Genomic DNA, 22343 nt, shown 5'->3' on the forward strand with positions numbered 1-22343 from the left:
TTATTTGGAGCGGAAAGAAATGCCATTTGCAAGGAGACTCAGTCGAAAGGTTCTCTTCATCCATTTCCGGTGGAAGTTTTTCTTTCTGCATCATAGTCAGCATCAAAGAGGATTTCCTACAGAGGGTATCCCCGCGTGATGTCATCTCACTTTTTTTGTGGCAAATGGCAGTGCGTAAAAACTCATTCTTTCTCCCTCTATAGTATACAAATGGATTTGGCTTTGTATGATATCCTTCAAAGGACACTACGTAACACCTCTTGTATGTATGATCAAAGGGAAAGGATTCCCCATGCTAAAAATATGTCATTGCTTGGGAATCACGGGTATCCCATGACGTTATACGCGAGCATCGCCATTGCATTTCTCCCATGATTCTCTCATGGGGCATTCTTCTTCAGGTGCGCAAAGTACCGCAAGCAATCGGATCAAAAACCAGGTGGGTCGTCATCGAAACCGAGCACGTTGATTGGTCGGTTCGATCGACGAAGTTCGCCGAATGTCATGTGTGGGTTTCGCGGTTATTAAAAGCGTGCTGCGTGGTTGCTTAACGATGGATTTCTGTGGACTTTATCAAGAGTGATTGAGCACGTTTGACGGGAATGCGAAACCACTTGTAACGCTCTCTAGTTAATTTATAATGAAGTGCACTGGTGACAACTGTTAAAAACTCGAACGTAACAAACAGAAGAAAGGGAATAGCAAACACTCAAGGTTGACCAATCGAAAATATTTTATTAGAAGATTTATCATATTTAATCATAACAAGTTGACAATAGAGAGAGGAGAGGAAAATTGAAGTCATTTTCAGTGGTTTGGTTACCTTCGTCGGAAGAGCAAGCGAGGAGGAAGCGGGAGAAACGAAAAAGAAAGGACACTTTTACTCTTCATTTATTTCCTATCAGAGGACTCAAGGTAAGCTTACATACTTCTATTTCAATTATATCTTTGTGTTGTGATTCGTGTGATATAGCTCAGAGCAATATATTTTTAATATACTCGAAACTGGCGTTCAGCAGTGAGCAAAACGAGAAAAAGGCAGCAAACATCTTGAGCTGTGATCAACGCCTAGTCACCGGAGAGTTTCGGCAAGGTTTCCCCTTATAACTCATTTCTAGCCCTACCGAAATTATTTATTTTATCGCTCTGAGCTGATCAAAAGCCAAAAGTGCACAAGAGTTTATTAACTGTAGCAATTGCTATTATTCTCACTTGCCACAAGCTTATTTCTTTTGGCACATTACGCCCTCCACACTTGTCACTAGCTTATTTCTTTGGGCACATTACGCACTCCACACTTGTCACAAGCTTATTTTTTTTGGCACATTACGGCCTCCATATACCGGTCACTAGCTTATTTCTTTGGGCACATTACGCCCTCCACACTTGCCACAAGCTTATTTCTTTGGGCACATTACGCCCTCCACACTTGTCACTAGCTTATTTCTTTGGGCACATCACGCCCTCCACACTTGTCACAAGCTTATTTCTTTTGGCACATTATGGCCTCCATATACCGGTCACTATAGCTTATTTCTTTGGGCACATTACGCCCTCCACACTTGTCACAAGCTTATTTCTTTTGGCACATTACGGCCTCCATATACCGGTCACTAGCTTATTTCTTTGGGCACATTACGCCCTCCACACTTGTCACAAGCTTATTTCTTTTCGCACATTACGCCCTCAACACTTGTCATTAGCTTATTTCTTTGGGCACATTACGCCCTCCACACTTGTCACAAGCTTATTTCTTTTCGCACATTACGCCCTCAACACTTGTCACTAGCTTATTTCTTTGGGCACATTACGCCCTCCACATTTGTCACAAGCTTATTTCTTTTGGCACATTACGGCCTCCATATACCGGTCACTAGCTTATTTCTTTGGGCACATTACGCCCTCCATGAAAATGCTGCCTTTCTGCCATTCGTAAAGAATTGAGCAATTGACTTAACTGAGAATGGTCGAGTTTCCACAACAGCGGCGAAAGCGCACTGGCCACCACACAGCTGTATAGGTAATGGCAAATGACAGCTAGCCTACGAAAGCGGCAAAACCGAGACAGGAATCGGAAATATTTTTACAAAAATATTTTCCGCTCGGTATTTCGTCGCATCGTGCTCTGGTCAATTTTTTTCAGCAATATCAAATGTCGTCAATTTCCACTAGCACTAGTTCCAGAATCTATTCGGACGATGTACATATCGATCGGATGTAATATCAGTCACCAGAAAAGCTGTTAATTTTTTTGGAAAATCAAAGATGATTACTCAGTTATTCGTAATCTTAGATTACTCTGCATACAGTAAAAAAAAGGTACTCAAATAGACAGTTTCCTTCAATTTATTTCCTTTATTTTTCATCAATGTTTTATTCAGCAGACTATAAAACAATGGATCGATGACTCTTAGGAAAGAGTAGCCATGCTAGTATGCTTTTATGTGCTTTGATTTATAAAAAAACATCCTCTCTCTATATCAAAGTGAATAATTGTCATTTTCTCTTCCTCCAAATCTAACAACTACGGCCAATTATAAATGATGCATAGGCATTATATAGTACAATCTATACACAATACATGTAATAAGATAATAACATGGCGACCACCGACTTCCTGGTTTCACCGGACGTAAGAAAGGACCGATTTGTGCCATACTCCAAGCAGAGATTGCATCGGTTAGACCAGCACATGCAATCATCCCCTCAGATCAGCCGGAAAGGGCAATTCGCAAAAAAAGCAAATTGCCTCACATGATTATCTTATTGTGTTTCGGTAATGCCTGCATCCAATTTGAAACTCCTTCTTGTCCCTGAAGGTTGACTCTTTTTTAATGCGGACGCAGGCATTTGTAAAACTTGGGTTGCGAAATGGCCGATTCCACTAGCATTTTCTCGCTCCAGACGCCGCCACGGCACAACCCTCGACTCCGTGGCCAGCAGTTACTTAAGTTGAAAATTGATAATTGGCGTCGCCTGATTGAGCAAACGCCAAACTCCCCAGCCACTATCGATACGCTGGCGGGTATTTTGAATTACCAGTACCAAATACCAACGCGCTGGGACCAGTTAAACAATCAGAGACTGAGAGTAATTACAATGGAAGAATTTTCGTCACCAAAATGGTTGCCATTCGCCAGTGATTGTCATCGACAGAAATCTTCGTATTGCATTCCTTGTTGCAAAGGTCGGGTCGAACAGAAAATGAAAATCGCGCTCAGTAATAGTTACTTTATTCCATGAAGCCAGGTGCTCGGATGATTAGGGGACAAATAGCTTATATATCGTTTGGCAATTGTGACTTTAGCTCATAGCTCGTCTCCCGGATTGTTCGATCGATGACCGATCGCGATTCGCCCCTTCGGTCCCAATCGTAATCGCGCGCGCGGGCAGATGGCAAGGCCCGGTGATCAGCGGGTCCTGGCCAAATGGGGATCGATTGTTTATATATGGGTCACTGAACCTTCTTTCTACGAAAAGACAATTTTTATTGAGATTGCTTTGAAAGGTGCCGTCGCGTCTAGATGCCTTCCTAAAGGAGAAACGTATGTGTGTTTTGCGCCGGTGTTTTGCGGTAATCGTCGGCAAACCTATCAGCAGGCTCAACGATTTTGAGGCGCGGGAGGTAATGGTCTGCAAACTTTAAATTTGTTTCCGCATCCGCACTAAGGTTACTATCATGTACCTCTCCGATTATGAGCGGGATGACTAATGGTGATTAACTAATTCGTTCATCAGAGAGCTCAAAATCCATTGACTCACAAATATCTCATCTGCTCGACAGTTACACTCATGCCTTTTTGTTGGGCGACCAGGCCGTATGTTATTTCTTATTCTTATTTAATACATGGATTTATGGAATAACGGACAAGAAAAAGCCGCAATAGAAATCATTAGCAAATTGCCCTATCATTTTAATTCGCTAACAAGGAAATATTGTTTATGAAATGGTATCACCAATTACGCTAATTGCTGTGGGTATAATTTTATGCAGATCCTTTTAAGCGATCCGAATTCTAAAAATAAGACGCGGTATACCAGGAGTTGAATGTAGCTTTCTCGAGGTTAACATCAATGAACAATGGTTTAGTGGCTGAAGCTGTTACCGTCTAATGTTCGTTTACAGTTGTGGCTGAATCTGGAGTTAACTGTTGCCGTCTTAATTAACAAGACGTTTTCGGTTGCAGCATAGAATTTTTCACGGTTGAAATGGTAAGAAGGGTGTTGGATAGTACTGATTAATCGATGATTTAAATGCTAATTTTCTCAGTGGTTAACATCGTTAAGGAAAGGTGTTTTAGTGGTTATAAAAGGAAGTAAATGCTACTTGCTCGATAATTTAAAAAAATGTAAATGCTTCTCCCTCGCTATTTAATAAGAATATCTTGAGCAAAGTCGGGTAAGACCGATTTAGCACGACATTACTTCCATCACAACCATCGCGAACACAAATATCACTGCATATACGCAGCGCTTTGATGTAAAATCATAAAGTGTCACAACTATAATGTATTTTTTTAACAAAAAGGATGACACAGCTGTGATACTTGGATGTAACGTGATTTTCATAAGTAAGTGTTGTGCTTTGGTACGCTTTAACATTCGATGGTAGAATGAGAATATTTTAACACTATTATTATCGCTGCGGCGCCACAACGGCAAGGCACTGAGTCATCAAATCGAGCGTTAGGCTACCCGCTGCCGGAAGGCTGTGCCGTTTTTGTTTTTTTTTAATGTGGTGGAGGAGCTTAATCGTGATGATCAAACAACACATTAGTTCGGAAGGAAATCTTTGGAAGTTGACATCTCACTTCAAATGTTAGATATAGGATGACGGAAAGAATGCTGCGGAAAATATACATGGCGCAGCTGCTGGCTTCCGATGAATACACATTTTTCAAAATAGCGCCTCAAGGCCTTGATTTATTTTTGAAGCGTTACGATAGAATCTCGTTCAACCATTAAAACACTTAAACAGTCCTGTAAACGATTTTAGCATTAAGATAAGCTACTGCCACTGAACATAGAAGATTACAAGACATGATACCTAAACGCACTACATCCTCTTCGCGCGCACTATCACTATATTAGAATTAGATGACGATGACGATAGATAGACTTTTTACATCAAATACATCGATTTATGATTTCCCCACATCTGAACTGCAGTCATCTGGAGACATCGTTGACCTCAGGCTCACTAAATTGAAGCACATTTTCAAATCGATGGACCAAATTTTTATCAACAAGAATATTGAAATCCGGACCTGTGCATAAGTGGAAAATGATGACGTCGTAAGCCAGTGCTCCCGATTTGGAATACAACTTCATTATTTCCTTTTATGCGCACTTCAAATTGAAATGTTCCTCTATTCTTTTACAAGTGAAGGCAATTCATCAATGTGAAAGCGTCTGTATTCTTAGCTATATCAGAGTCTTTCAATAGAAGACGATGTCGCTAGATGACCGCTATGGTGTTTCAAAGGCAAGTCGGAGTCGGAATCGTAAAGTTCATCTTAATCTCACTATAAGCTTACGAGTTGTACTCGTCCCACGCAGGTTACAACAGGTCTTGTCTTTCTACTCATGATCAAGACCTAAAACACGGACATCCATGACATAAACAATGCAGAATCGTAAGTCTCTTTGACTTCACTTTACCTCAAGTACTCGCCGTGCGTCAGACACGGCCAGGAACAATACTTAAATAGAATCGCTTTCATCGCGAACTTAACGATACTTCAGGCTGCTTCGTGACTGTATCTATGGGGCTGATAACGGCCCCTTTTCTCTCACTGCCTTGAGTCGCACTCCCAGTTACCCCAAGGCACTTCATTCAGCCAGGTGCCAGATACGAAATTTATGGCGAACTTAAAGACCGTGTTCTTTTAAAATATAATTTACACCGTATTCTGTATATAATGTCCAAAAATCATAACAAGACCTGAAGATTTTTCTTTTTCTATGTTTTTGTGTACTCAATTCCTTTCCTCAATCAGAGCAAGCGCTTCATTCGCCTCGAATCTGTGCCGATAGTACGCTTCGTTAACTGAACTGGATGCAGCGAAGGTTACCAACGAATACGCAATTGATACTGACTAAGTATACATTTCTTCCAAACTCGCACCCAGCGGCAAACGACGCCTCAATCTCACACCATCTTTCAAATACCAATATTGTCCTAGCAATCAATTAGAACAAGAGACAAGTAAATTTTACTCGCCGTAGACGACGATGATTACATTCGGGTATAAACATACTCGCGTATAGTTTGAGTACTGCTCCCCAGGAGGCACACTGCCTTTTCAATGACGTCATTAAAAGCAACATGGCGTGCGATATTACTCGCGAAGCTAGCACAGTTTCCGCATTGTCTCTTGGTAGCCATTTGTCTTTTTCCATTTGGGCAATGCTACATCGTCGAAATATGTATCACACAGCATATCAAGTCCGGGTTCAGTGTCACTATTTGCCGTTGCAACCATTATTCGCTTACTCGATTTTGTTTTTAGTGGCTTGACCCTTCATGCACAGTCGGAGAAATTGGCGATTAACGCGCGATATGCATTAAAAAGACTTTCATCTAATCAAACGAGGTGCAATTTAGCTGCAAGAAATTAACATAAAGCTTACTCTCAACTGATTAAAAAATTCTTACATCTTAATGGACTTGACAGTAGATTAATTCAGCCATCCAATTTCGATTTTCAAAACTGATCGCGATCCTTTGAGCAGAGACGATAAGATATTCCCGGGACAACACGTTCTTGCGTTCAAGATTCAACTTCAAATAAAATGAACTGATGCGAAATGTTAATGAGCATTTGATGTGACATTCAGTGTTAACACCTTGTGTCTTCCATCCGTATTACAAATCGGTTCACGGGAAATTGCCGTTTGACAAGCGAAGTTATGCTGAAGTCACATAAAAACGGGATGAAGCAGTCTTAAATGCTCAGAGACAGATTTTTCAACGACGGTTTAACATCCCTAACTGGAGTCTCCAAGTTACAAAGCCTTATCTTACGCGAGTTTAATCTCTGAAGTAATGTAGGTGTTGGGTCTTTATATAACTATACCTTAATCCGTCACTTTATGGACACAAGTACATATACATGTATGCACCCCTCAAGTTTTTTTGGTGAAATGATAAACTCCTTAGTGTCTTTGAGATTCTGAAAAATGAAAAAAAGGTTTTTTATTTAGCAGAAAAACCTCGTTGGGGCTCATATTTGTGTTGGCCCGAAAATCTCAATTAAAAAGTGCTCTTACACTAGCTCTAATATGTAAAGAGCAATCTCTAGTGAACTCACACAACTGTCCTTCTGACATATAGCCAGTACATTGGGGGATGAGTCCCCCAAACCCCCTCCCCCGTTCTCTGAAAGTGACAGGTTTTAGTCAGTACATTGGGGGGAAGCCCCCCCCCCCCCATTGGACTCTAAAAATAGAATTCCTTGGAGACGCTGAACAATAAGGCCCCATAAAGAAATAGTCCCCGCCCCGGTAGCTGTCTCATATCTGCTGAAAGAAGCAGCTCTTTGTGGTGAAATAATAATTGAATGCATGTCATGACACCCAGGAGCTTTTTCTCATTTCTGAAACAGTTGCATGGTTGGAATGAATTTCCAAATCAGTCCGTCAAATCTCTATGCAATGAAAATTGAAATGTCACAACTGTCTCCACCTACGTTGTCCTGTATGTCCTAGCAGACGATTTTTAAATAAATGATGTGATTGATATACTTGTAGATTGGAATGAATTATTTCTTCAATGATATGAAAATTGAAAACCCTCTGACATGCCTGAGTACAAAAATGCAGAGGCAAGACACACCATGCATGTCATGACACCCAGGAGCTTTTTCTCATTTCTGAAACAATGAATTTCCAAATCAGTCCGTCAAATCTCTATCCAAATGGAACATTATGACCAATCTATATTTGTGCAGTAGTGTTAAAACTGACTTTTTGAAGTAAAGTACGTAAATCGAGAAGAAGAGGACGTTTACTTCGTCTGCAATGAAATGTCACAACTGTCTCCGCCGACGTTGTTGTCCTGTATGTTCTAGCAGACGATTTTTAGATACACTTCAAGACAGTGGCGCCGGTGTGAATAAATCTACTTGCGTGATTGGTCAATGGCTCATGACGTCATGAAATAATTGCGTCAACAAAGGGAATCATGGTAACTGTGGTTGCGGTGCGTCGTGAAAGCAGGATCGGCAAGCGCGGCCCGTATGGAATGCAACAAACTGTACCGGAACCGGAACTGTCATGGGTCTGCACAAATTTTTTCAGATTCGATGGACATGATGGATATATGAATTTTGTTAACACTTTATATACACACGTAACCATTACACTCACTACGTTGTGTGAGTTATAAAAGTGTTCTTAGAGTAATAACTGTTGTTTTCTTGCTCCTCAAAACTCTTCAACAACAACTCGCGTCGGAAGTGGTAAAAGGAAGCGATGGCTGACACGAAACCGTTTACCTTCCTTGCGAGAACTCTGTATACATGTATGACCAATGCCCTTAAGGCCTATGATTAAAAGGTCAAACTTTTCATAATTTCATCACAAAAATGTCATCAAATGCCCCGAGATTGTCCACGGAATGTCAGTCTTGTTCTTTACTATACCTTCTTTGGACTATAGATGATATTTCAACATCGTTTCATGTCGCAATCTAAAATAGATGCAAGCATTCACTTCACTCGGCTTTGATGTTTTCGAATCTGAATTGAAGGAAGATGTAGTGCTAACCGGGGGCGGGCATGGCCAAGCTAACTGGCCGAAAACGACTCCGCATTAGAAAGATATAACATAAATGCCAAGCGGTTGTAGTGCAACTCATCTTCTCTCAAAGAGAACGATCGTTAACAACTGACAAGCATTCGTGTTGGAAATAAAGTGCAACTTCTTTCAATTCGCTTTGAAAAAAGTGACAATTCTGAAAATTGACTGTCGACATAACAACATTGTTTGATACGATGAGAACATAGGAATTTTCGTAATCGCCTTCAGCGGAAAGCTGCTCCCGATTTTGCTTGAATCGCAAAGGGCATGCGTGATCGCGGAACCGAATCGTGCAGTTGGGTATGAAATAACAAATCGGCAACGCGTGCATTTTCCCAACCGCGTTCGATTGAAACTTACCCCTAACGCGATTTTGCCTGAATCGCACAGCGCATGCGAAATCGCTTAGCGACAGCTTTTGTTGGTTTCGTTTGAGTGCAGCGAAGCATAAAATGACAAAGTCGTTTGGCACCAACCTGCGAGCCAAAATCGAACCCAGTGATTACCGGTTTACCAGTAGACGAGAGATCCTTTTGTCGCAGCAGTTATAACTGCGATTTAAATCGCTGGTTTATGCAGCGCTGCTCACTTTTACAGGGTGTCACTTTCACCGGCACACCTTCAAGGTCAGCAATACAACACTAATACAATGCACGTATATATCACTTGTATAATACTATTGTGTGTCAAAATACATCTCTCCAACACCATGACATCGGCAGCTTACAGATGGACCAGTCGATTTTTTTCTTTATCTTATGACTCAAATATGAATTGTTATAAGATTATATAGATGTATTATGAGGAGCTAAGACTACTCTATGCAATTATTGTGACTTAAAGAACAAGCTAAGCTGCTCTCAACAGTAGCTTACCGCAATTCCATGGACAATTCCCGATCAATTCCATGGACAAATGAATCCATGCTTGATGCACAGGGGGTCACGTCCTTGATAAATTGACACCAACTTTTTGATATCACCCGACCTTTCAGTGCAAAATATCATTTGCCGTAAACCGCGAACTCTCACAATAAGCAGCATAACTATTAATGGCTCTGGCCACTTCGCAGTCCACGGCCGCAATCTTTTGTTTAGGTTTTTCTCTCTGTTATTCTCCCGCCCCAACACTTCGGACGTAAGTTAAGGTCAAGCTATAAAAAAATGCGTATAGACTCTAATGACGATTGGCCGGCATCTCCACGGAAACAAGACCTTTTCATGGCAAATCTTTTAGAAATACGGAATCGACCCCCGTGAATGTTGTTTCGAGGGGGTAGATGCTATCAAGATTTGCACTGTTACCCATTGACAAGACAGTAGAAAGAACAATGGGAATTTAGGCCTACGTACGAGCAGGATTTATTTCAGAGACAACATACCGTGTATAGCATTCCGCGAAGTTACTATTTATAGCTCACAAGGTCATTTGCATAAGATATTGATGACGTTTTAGTCACGTGACAGTCGGACATCGACACTTATTTCTATGCATTTGAGCTTATTTCAAAGTCAATTATCTTGGACCCTGCATTGTTTTTAACATGAATGATACCATAGATTCAGAGAGAGAAATATTCAGAACAATTATCATTTCCAACACTCGGACATGTGCCAGATTGAATCTAACTGCCCTAGTTAGAAAGCCTGAATCCATTACGAAACCGCATGTTTGTCCGACATTGCCTGTAATTCAGCGATGGGGAAATAAAGGGCAGCAGCTGCAGTGACGTCATCTTCGCGGAATGCTGTTGGGCTGGGCCAGTGTTCTTTTGACTGCCATGCGAGGTAAGGGGAACCAAGCGATGGATAACCATCACCCATTCTTAGTGTTACACACAGATAACCACACTGCTACATGGCGGAATCGATTAGAGCATCGGCGGTGGAGGTGTGAGGAAAACTATAATTATCATGCACTTAATTCTTGCACTAATGTGTATAATGATAGAAAGAATAACTCTGAGTAAACCGATCGATGTATTTCCGCTCGTGATTGCGCTATGCAGTTGAAGGAGTCTTCCGCTGAGAATCTAAAAAGATATATCCAAAGCAATGAAAATTGCACTGCGATTATAACAAATCTGCTGCCTAGTACATATACGTTTGCACGAAAAACCCCTACGATCTCCTTAAAGAACAAAACAAATTTGCCCAACTATTCGTACACAATTCTTACTGGAAAGGTTAAAAGGTCACTATCAACCAACTACAGGTACACGTACTTGTATTCACAAACGATCCGTCCAGGAAAAGTCCGAAGGATGTATTTAACTAATTGGTTCACACAAGATTATCACTGGAAAATGTCACATTATTTTACACACTTGACCGATTATACACTTAGGATTCTTACTGGAAAATGTTACAGGGACCAACCGTTCAGACAGTCACGACCTTTACTTCCAAAGTTAGAATATAATATATTATAGGGCACACACGGTCTTTAACAGGGCAAAGATGTTTAAAACCACGTCAGCTTTAACGACGGCACCGTAAGTCTTCACGTGAAAATTTTAATAGGATTAACTGAATGAGATTACTTAACGTAACCGTTAGGGATAACGTGACTTTTGTGCCGTGGACCAATTTTTACTTTTAATTCTTTTTTCTGTTTCTCGAAAATACACGACCTTTAACATATGAAAGATAAAGACTATCTCAAATGGCATTTGGTGACATTTCCTTTCTGTCATGAGAATGGAATTGACAACCCCGTGACTCCATTTCCCTCAAAGATCGAAGCTTCGGTAGTACATTAAGTGACAGGTTCGATAAAGTGTCCATTTCATTATTCTTAGAATCAATCGCTGTCTCATTAAGGCTTAATTATCAATAGGGATTCGCGATACCTTTTATAGTCGCAGGTAAATCTAGCTCACCTAGCAACTACAGGCTGCAAATGTGACGATGCTGCGCCGTTTCATTCACGGAGTGCGGTCATGCAAGAATAATGAAGTAATTGTTAACATATGGCTCATCTTCACTATAGTATGCGAGACACAGCTTGACAAATTTGTTTGTCATATTGACATTGTGCTGTTTGAACAATGATGTTTTTTATCCGACTCTGAGGAGGGCTGGGAATATGATAGGTCACATATAGTGAATGGTTGAAATGTATTAATCTGTAAATGTGGATGTTGGATTGCATTTATGCAGGTGCTTTAAACACATTCCGACAAAAAACGACAAAATACGCTGAGTTATGTTCTGACTGTAATGTTTTATTCCATTCTGGCAAAGGAGTATTTGCAGACACTTTGGACTTCGATGTTTCAGTTGAAGTTTTAAATGTTGTTCAAGTGCTGCGTTTATGAAATCCAAAAAAATCCGAGTCCCATCTTTTTGTGAAATGGACCAAAGTGTTTCAAAGTGTTCATCTTAAGCGAAAGTCTTTCAATAAAGTGTCAAATGATATTGTCGGAGGCAGTTCGACTTTTGAGTCTCTGAGACTTCAAAGAAAAAGAAAGAACGGAAAGATGAAACGATGCTGATTTCAGCCGCGGTTTTTAATTTCAATGTTTCATCTTGCCTATTAATTGGCGAGTGAGTATGCAACCATAGACTGGTAAAATGAGCAGTTATTGAGTCCGGTCCCAAACCCTATCGCGTGTCAACGTAGAGTCTCGTCCTGGCCGAAATTTTTCTTGAATCGCATGCGACATCGCAGAGGAAATGCTTTTGTTTGTTCGGTCTGGGTTTAGCGAAGCTGTGACGCGTTTCGCAATCGCACTCAGTGGAAACACGTGGAGAGTTGTCAGAAGAGATTTTAAAGTGTGCACGGCATTTAGCACTAAGGAACTTTAAAATCAGTGAAATTCTCAACGTTACCCAGCGGAACATTTCCACAAATGTTTATTCATAAACCGTAAACACGCATATATTAGATCTTCAGCGGTCTGAGGATTGCGATTTGGCTGATTGTTGCAGCTTCGCACAGCCGAAAGACCATATTAGCGTACGGAATTAATGGAGACATGCTTTTAATGAGTTTATGCTGGCTTTTCTTTCATTATCGCTGAGTTGGCTGAGAGTGGGAGATGTAGGAAATGACATTAGTTACGTGCAATTAGCGACCGTCAATAGGTGCGAATTGTCCTTTGTGACGGAGTTTCTTCCTGCGGTCTTGGATCTATATACAACCGGTAGCCATTTGCAATACGGAAAAGTACCCGGATGATGCGCATTTCACATACATTTCAGAATCTAGACGTAATTGAATCAATGATCATTATTGGAAGGGTACATTTGAATTTGTCAGGGGACGTCTACTCGGATGTGGTGGTGATAGCTGGTGCTGGTCACGGACCAATTTGGTCAATAGTGCGAGGCTCACCTAGATAGATGGCCCAGGTTATAAGTGCATTCATGTTGTAATACGATATCGTGTTATGGCTTTCCAAAGGACGCCGACGTGCTGAGAGTGCGGACACCCATATAGAAAATTATCCATTTATGCCCGTTTGCCGTAAAAAATCAAGAACTTACTGTGAAGTCATAGCTTTGTAAATTTTGAACTTTATATCAGTACCACAATCAATTCATTATCTTCTCTGATAGCGACAATAGACGAAAAACCTTACTTAGTCAGCTGATGATACCGAAATTGTCAAAGTTGGATATTTCTTTGATAAAAAATCCATTAAAATTTGTGTGGGTTGATTTTCTTTGGATCAAAGTGTTAAAATAAAATATGTTTTGCGCAGTAATGATGGAAAGTAATCAACCATGAATAATACAATGATGTATGTTAGTACTATCTGGATTAGGTTTAAATCTCAGTCATTAGTTTAGATCAGCGCACCAAGTAAAATTAGTTTGGCGACCACAAGGTTTGACATCTATAGACATCACAGATCACCTGCTGTTTCAGATTTCTAATCATTTCAAAGACACGTATATATTCTGTAGCAAAAATATGATTTTCTAATTAATTCAGTTGAATATGCCATTGTATTGCTGGTGACGGATGAGCCGTTATTTAAAAACATGGAAAATTATAACATTGCATGTAAAAAACCAGGAAAATCCACGCCGAAGAAGATATTTAGACCTGTGGAATGTCAATGTCGTTCCGTAGTTCTGTATTATACATTCGAGCACTTGATGGAAGTTAAATGCATGATGATACAAATTGAGCTTCGTCATGGGAAACATATTGAACTTTTAACTCGATTGACATCAGTTTGATACAAAACATGTCTAAAATTAGACTCGACTGACATTTCATGTTCTGAATATATTTTGAAAATATTTTGATATGATGTCCCAACGCCAACGGTTGGGTATCAGTTCACCTCTCTCCTCATGCAACCGCGGAAACCGATCTTCTTATCAGCAGGAACCAGCCAGTCAATTCGCTAACTTCATATACAACATGTTTACTCACTGGCCCGCCGACCCTTTCAACCAATGACATTACTGTACAGGTAAATGTGTTTCAGATTGAGACCGAATCGTCAATCAATTCTGAATGTTCAAAATCGGCCATCTTGTCATGTAAATGGCGCCATGTTTGATTGACTGTCACTCGACGATTCTCAAGGTTGTTTCGAATGTTAAGTCTCGCGCAGACCTACGTTATTTCACTTTACAGAAAGCAAACACTCTCATCAATAGTTTGAGACTGATTTTCAAACGAGAGGCAGTGGATTTTAATTACGGATATCAAGAGCAAGAATTGCTAATTGGTCCGATTTAAGCTCTTAATCGAACCATTAAACCTAACTTGAACCACTTGGTACCAAATGACTGTCATTAACGGGAGGACGGAATCCTCTACAAATTGGTATCGAAACTGAATACATGATTACGGAATATTAGGATTAGTTAATTATTCATGACAATTTTTATTTGAACATATTCGCTTGGTCAGTATATCAAGCATTTTTTTCTGTGCACATTATGATAAGAGAACAGTGAAAATGTTCTACACCATCATCTGTTGTTTAGCGCCCTCTCCTCTCAGAACAAGGGTTCTGATATTTTTCTGGTGACACTTCACTCTGACCAGTTCTGGACCAGCACCCCTTCCAGGGGAGTGACAGGCCGAGTCCCAGTTTATTGCTTCGGAAACCGCGATCATATCCGTCCTTCTGAGCCGTTTGGCGGTATGGACGATAGCCCACCTGACATTTAAAAAGCTTTTAAAGCTTGATAGCATTCTTCACACTTAACATTATCTCGATGCCGCTACCAAAGCTAGGGCACCAAAGCAGTTAGTTAGTCCTTTCTGTGGTGCCCATCTTTCATATCTATTTGGCCTCGCTTGACTCATAAGGACATACAAATACCATCTCCCGGCTAAATCACAAAGCTTAAAAGCCAAACAGTGTAGAACACGAAACAAAGGCAGATGTTCCTGCCATTACCCGCCTCAGAGAGAAGAGAGAAATGGCGAGGTCGTTAGAGCTAACTTACAGGTCGTTTCACCAAGGTATGTTTTCCAAGTAACACATTTTAAAACGCTTGCTGATACAGAGTCTTTCGAATAAATGAAAGATATCGTGATGATAACGAGCTAATGAAAGTTCAATATCGATAAATGTTGGCTGAATAGTGAAGAGTAATGCATTCATGGGCTTGTTTGTTTGTCAAAACTGTACATTTAAGTTGACCGCGGATAAGTGTTAAAGGAAGAGTCTCTACCAATAATATTGGGCCGACCTTTAGATACATGGTTTCTCAGCAGAGGGAGATGCGTATATGCACTGCAGCTGATAAACTGTTTGACATGACTGTATATTTTTTAGATAAATCTTTCAAATGAAGCGTGCACTCTGTTTACGAGTGTCTCATTCTCGATAGTGGGTACCGCCCTTTCGTCTCGGTTGAGATTAAGACATCTATATTTAATCTTTGATTGGTTTTACCTGTCGACGCGGCAGTTATATTCGTCCTTGCTCTGCATCATATATAATCAGATCGCCTGCGCCTTGCAGCATTCGTTGAGGGGGTTACAATATATTGTTCACGGCGACCTTGCTCACTTTCTGTAAAACTAGAAATTGTAAGATAAGCCTGTGACTTTCACGGTTTCTCATGTTAACAGTGCTAGGCATATCTTTAGAAGTGGCAAGAATTATTACGTGTACTTGTCAAATAAAAAAAAGATAATAAAACTAATGTCGCGTTGAGAGATGATTCATATACTTTGCTCCAGAAAAACACTGATTATTTTAAAATTTGTGCCCAAAAGCACTGTAAAATTGTGTTTGGCTCAGTGCATCCAGCAGATGTATGTGCAATATTCTGTCGAATCCAGTGCAATGCACTATTACTCGGTAATTACGCCTGAAATGGAGAGTCAGGCGCCATTTAACACGTAATGCATCAAGAAATTCGAGTTAAGAATCTGGTTTCGATGATGATATCGTCGACAGTAATGTGATCTAACAGAGAGAAGTCGCACAATCAGTTTCAAATGCACCCCAAGGAAACTCTATCATATCTCCACCGATAAGCCAATTTATTTCAATCACTATTTTAGTCATTAGGATTTCACTTCCCCAGATAGGCTCTCCTGTAAATCATTGATTGTATCAAAGTCATATTCCATCTTCCTTTCGAATTACACCGCCCTGTTGTCGCTCCACCCTAACCAGGTGTTAGTCTGGTGTACATTATATTAAGGGTTTAGCTTGCTCTCTCTGAATCAAGTCAGATTAAGATTACTTATGAAGCGGACCCAGTGTAAGAAGATGGAACGTAGGTGGACATTATTGACGCGGTGTATCATACTGTGTACATGATATACTGTCTTGTTAGTGTGAATCACTCCATTCATCCTTCGAGCTAAATTGTTTCCTGAGTATATATCACAACATAAGGAAGAAGAAAATCGAATTTGTTATTTTTTTATTGTACCTTCTTTCGAATGTGTGACGAACTGTGTTGTTGTTTTGTGACTTGTATTTGTAACTTTGACATATCTGTAGACACTGGTTTTTGTAATGCACCTAACCTTGCTACTCTCCGCCAAGGAGTCTTAGGCAGTGTACGATCTTACTGCAACTATGGGCGGTTATTTCCGCATAAATAGAGGTTGTCTCAAATAGACATTTTATGTCGTGTTATGACTCGAATAGACGTTTGGTGGCGCTCGTTTTAACGGAGACGTACCTGAAATAAACATATTGTGTCGTATCTCAAATAGACATACACTCAAATAAACGTTTGGTGGCGCTCGTATCTCAAATAAAGCGCCACCAAACGTCTATTTGAGTGTATGTCTATTTGAAAAGCGCCACCAAACGTCTATTTGAGTTATACACAAAAATCAGAAAACACGACAATATGTTTATTTGAGATACGAGCGCCACCAAACGTCTATTTGAGTGAATGTCTATTTGAAAAGCGCCACCAAACGTCTATTCGAGTCATAACACGACATAAAATGTCTATTTGAGACAACCTCTATTTATGCGGAAATAACCGCCCATATGCAACCACTGCATAAATGTAGGTCTTAATTTATTTTTTACTAAAAGCACTTCCATCAGAAATAGCTTTTGCGCAGAGAGAGGTTCGGGATGCGTGTTTCCTTCATTCCAGGGTCATCTACGACAATGTCTATTCCAGTCAAGAGATATTTGTAAGCGGACGGAAAAAGTATGAAATCGCCACACCCGATAATTAGGTGATCTTTTATTCCTTTATCGAAGATGATACAGAAGATAAAGGTGTTACATGTAGTTTGGTGATTCTGGGTTAAGCCCCTAACTTACAATTCCAAAAATGGATTTATATTTTTTTGTGCTGTAACTACGAATTGCTGTTGTGAGATATAAAAATTAACACTAAGTAATAAAAATATCACGTTTGGATATTGTTGCTCTCAAAATAAGCAAATGCATCAGAAGTCAAGCTCGAACCAAAGGATTTCTTTATATTCGCATTGGATGAACAATGCCCGGGGCTGTTCTACACCTAATCGTTCGCTGAGGGACGCGTCCACAAACGCTACAGCGAATATTAGTACACTTCCAATATTGACAAGCACGATATGTGTGTACACAACTCGCCACATTTCAGGGATGAGTTGGAATGAAAAAGAGATCGAGCGGACACAACTCAGGGCTGCCCGTGGGAATTCCTACCCTGTGTAAATGAGAACTTCAATTGGCGCTCACTTTGCCAGATCGGTTTCGTATTGGACAGTCTTCTCCTGAATGAGTTGCTCTATTGGGAATTGCGGCCAGGATATCTGTTTGTCTTTATATTACTTTTTCTCTTGATCTCGTGTCTTTGATTGATGACGAACCAATGATCGGGCATATTATTCAATGGCCGAAGTATTGTATTCCGATATGGTTGACATATAGATTGTCACCCAATGCCTTCATCTTTCGAAAATGACTCCTTGATAATTCCCCCCATTGGCCTGTTAATTACAAAGAATTGTAAAACATCAATGGCATAACCAAAATCATGTTGCAATGATAGTTTGTGCCAAAAAATGATGGTTATAAAGCACAATTTATGGGCTTATTTTAATTTTTGAAAAGGCACATGGAATATGATTTTTGGACCTTCTTTTGAAATGTCTGTTACATAATGAAGGAATCAAATTAGGTGCATTTAAATGCAACAGATATATGACCAACTAAATATACCATACTCTGCTGAAAACCACATTCAAATATTTTATTTTATCTCTGTGATATTTTCAAAAACGCTGACATTTACTTTCTGGTAGGAATGTACAAGCACAAACTCTTTCTTATTTGAAATTATCACCACGGTTAGGATAAAAGCATTGGCTTCAAATCCAGACAATTGCTTTTCGTGAAAAGCAATAATTTTCCATTTTGACTGTTACCAACCGAGGATTTAAGACGCAATAGGCCATTGTGTTCAGAAATCGGATACCATGGTGATTGCGGGGTAACCAGTTGACAAGTAGACAAATAAACAACTGTGTGCTTAATGGTAAACGAATCATCTGAAGTCACAATTGTTCAAAATAGTTCCAACCTAGTTGAAAACCTACAGAAATACAGAATATGGAGTCTTCGGTCTTCGCTAAACACAAATGATCAACAAACATGAGAAATATAAGTAGGCCTATGCCACAAGTTATTGTTCGCTTTGTAACTTTCCTTTCTGTCGATCACAAAAATCACCGGCAACTCGGAAAAAGGGTTAAACAAAACACCTATGCCGTAAGAACCATTTGTTTTGCGAACAAACAAACTGCTTCGGGCGTATGCTTCATACTACAAATAAGATATCTTGACATCTTCCTGACTTTTGTTTTTGCGAACAGATTTCCACAATAAACAAAGGTAAAGTTAGAGCTTACAACTGACAAAAACATGAACAATAGTCCCACAGTATCGACCCCATAGTTGCACAATGCAAAGCAACATTGGGCAGTTTTTTTAAATACTGCTAAGACTCTGATGAAGAAAACAATGCCAATGATTTTCTTTAGGAAAGGAATAAATATTTGCAGGGAACGTTGCTCTAAAACGAAAAGCTTCAGTGATTTCCTTTCGTCAAAAGAATGTTTTCTAACGAAAGTAAATATCGGTACCGGGTTACTCAGCATCCTGACTCAGGTGATGAACTCACCTCAAGTATATCTGCGAATTTTGTCTTAGATCTTTTTAATCAGACAACTACTTATCATTGCTTTCCCTATTGTTCATCATCATCCAACATCACGAAGAAAACAGTTCCTCGTTGATGTTTTCTTTTTGGAATTTGGTTATTTATTTGCGTACAAACTACACAATGCAACGTAGGTAACTTCGCTGCGGACTAATACAATTGAAATGAACTGGTCTACATTGCCAAAGGCTTTTGTGAACAATATCCCTGACCTTCCTATCCCCAGGCCTATCATAAATACCAGTAGGAGAATAAAGTTTCTACCTTGGTTTCTGTTGCTCTTATGAAACGACATGAATGTACATTATGAATAGGATGAGGAATGTTGCATGGCTTCCAGCATCCGATGCCAAGACTGTGTTCCTGTCAGGCCTGTGCCGCGTGCCGCTCATCATAACTTCTCGAGTAAAGGGTTTTTGCTCTCTTGAGCCCCGCAATGAATTGTGTCTTCTATTTAGAATACATGCCTACAACTCACAACTTCACAAAAACCCACGATACAATTTTGTCGCATCAAAGGCAAGCAAAATACATAAAAGGTGTTTGCGAATTTAACGCGCGAAAAGTGGCGGCTGCATCGTCTTCTTACATTGGTCGCGATAGCTCGACTTTTTGTTGGTAATTAGCGTAGGATGAAAAGGATCAGACGCCTTGCATGTTTGCTGAACGCAAATGGGCGTTTTGAATAATTTCTCTGAAGAGGGATTCACAAAACGAATTTATCCTTCGAATGTTTTAAACTTTTGTAGGAAGTTTGGTGGCGTATGAGAGATAGTTTATGTTGTAGTGCGTCAGTTTTGAATTGGTTTCGGTACTTCATATTTGCCGCAGGATGTATTTAAGGCGTGAAGGCGACTTGAATGCCAGAATGGGGGTCTGAATGAGTCAGAAAAGTGAAAACTTATTTTGCAATCCAAGGCTGTTGGTCTCAGCAGCCATGTTCCCCAATCCGTCGATCAACAAAATGAAAGGACCTCGCCTCCATAGGGACTGAACTTACTTTCACACCGGAACGACAAGTGTTTCGTTTCTTTTTCAAATTTTTTGAATCATTTTTTAGTTAATTTTTAATTTGTTCGGAGCTTTTCTTATGCGTTGCGAAACCTGCCCATCATTATTGGGCCCCAAAAAAGTCCACCCTTTTGGAGCCCTCTTCTATTTTATGCACACTAAAGCCACATTTACGATACAAGTACCCGACGTGGATGTGGACCCTCTATCTTCCTAATTGAAGCGTTGTTTTCGTCGCAACAGATAAACTTTTGATTACTGATTCCAATCTAGCCTCGATGAATCGTTGAAAAGAAAACTAATGTATATCAAGAGAACAGCTATATTGACTGCCGCGAGTACTACCAGGCAATGTTTCAAAAAACAGATAAATTTTACGTGATTATTTATCGATAATGATTCGGCCATTCATGATGCATACTGAATGGGGACTGGCGGCTACATGCCAATTTAGTGATTAACTTTGACTTTATGAGTATCTTCTAAATGGATTGGCTGTCGCAATTGAATTTCGAAGGTTTAGAGATATTTTAAAAAACTACGCCACTATTACATTATAGTACGCATCTTAGGCCAATAACTATTAATCAAATTTGTATATATATATTGGGGTAACTTGAGCGGGTTAGGATGTGATAAAGCTTAAGCAATGTTTACAGAAAGTAGATTTCCTCAAAGATAGACTGAAAAGAGAGGCTGAGACAAAGATATCGGTTACCAAAGTGCATTTTATCAGTAATGTACTATTATACCAGCAATATAGAGAGCTGCACTACATGTACATAATTATCAGATTTTTGCCTTTACATGTACTTACATTTATTGTACGCGTTATCTAGTAATTATAGGAGTGCTTCTTAGCAAGTGATCAATCAATTCTCAGACTCAAAAAGAACTCAAAATGTGTCACGCGACGGCGCCGTGGACGCCGTAAATATGTTGCACATTTCTCTGCCCGCCTTCCGTGGTTGACTGATCGGAGCGTGATCTTCAGGCGATTACATTCTGCCTCAGTGGTAAATAACATCAACTGCTGCTGCAGGATTCAAACCCATTTATCATATTTTGATAGATCTACTTTACCTTGTCCATAAATTCTATTCAAATCTCGCCAGGATTCCACGAGATTCCAGTAACAGCAATGTTCATCATTTCATTACCAGAAGTAGCTACAATTCATTCGATATTGCGCTATTGGAGATTAGATGTAAAATCTCGGGTCCGAGCTAATCACCCTAATTAGGCCTAATGAGTCAATCAAGCTGTATTTATCTGTATTTTATTGTTTTAGGGGACAGAATGGGTACCGCCCCTTGCCATGCATCACCGCCAGGTCTAACCCTTTCTGGTGGATGCTTTTCAGCTCAGCACGGACCTATAGTTCCTTGTTCTCAGGGAGGTATTCTTGAAGCCCCAAAAATACCGTAGGAAAGAAAACTCGCTCACCTCACAACAATCTTAACTATACCTTAAACATGTACATACTCGTGAAACCGTTCTAAGGGTACCAAACCAGGCACACGATCGCCATGCCTCGACGATAACCGTATTCGGGACATTCAACATGGCCCCTTCGCCCGCAATCAGGACCAACCACTCCAGCTCTCTCCTCTTAAAGAAAACGAATTAAATCCGTTTTGTAAACAGCCGAGAATTCTGAATTTGATTGCCACGGCCCGGTGCGGACATCGTTGCATAGGTTGCAAAACCTGATCCCGTGCTAAGATTCTAACTGGATAAGATATCGAAATAAGAACGCTCGAATTCGATTATTTGTGTTGTCGGAGGCAATTTGGAAAAAGCTTTTACCTATTAGGAGAACTGTGTTATCGCTCTTGCGCGAACGCCCGGCATTTTGAGATATCATACTGTTGCTAATGCCCTCGCGAGTGCAGCGATCGGAGAGAAATTTTG

At 40.1% G+C, this 22343-nt stretch overlaps 1 protein-coding gene across 1 annotated transcript in view; it reads left to right on the forward strand.

Annotated features, from left to right (window-relative positions):
• Positions 1–536: 536 nt before the first annotated feature.
• Positions 537–22343, forward strand: part of LOC135492367 (uncharacterized) — a 45084-nt gene continuing 23277 nt past the window's right edge. The window contains exon 1 of the mRNA XM_064778803.1: positions 537–915. The gene's annotated coding sequence lies outside the window, so the exon portion shown is untranslated. The remainder of the gene's footprint in view (positions 916–22343) is intronic.

The sequence above is a fragment of the Lineus longissimus genome, chromosome 8 (genome assembly GCF_910592395.1).
Source record: "Lineus longissimus chromosome 8, tnLinLong1.2, whole genome shotgun sequence".
NCBI lineage: Eukaryota > Metazoa > Nemertea > Pilidiophora > Heteronemertea > Lineidae > Lineus > Lineus longissimus.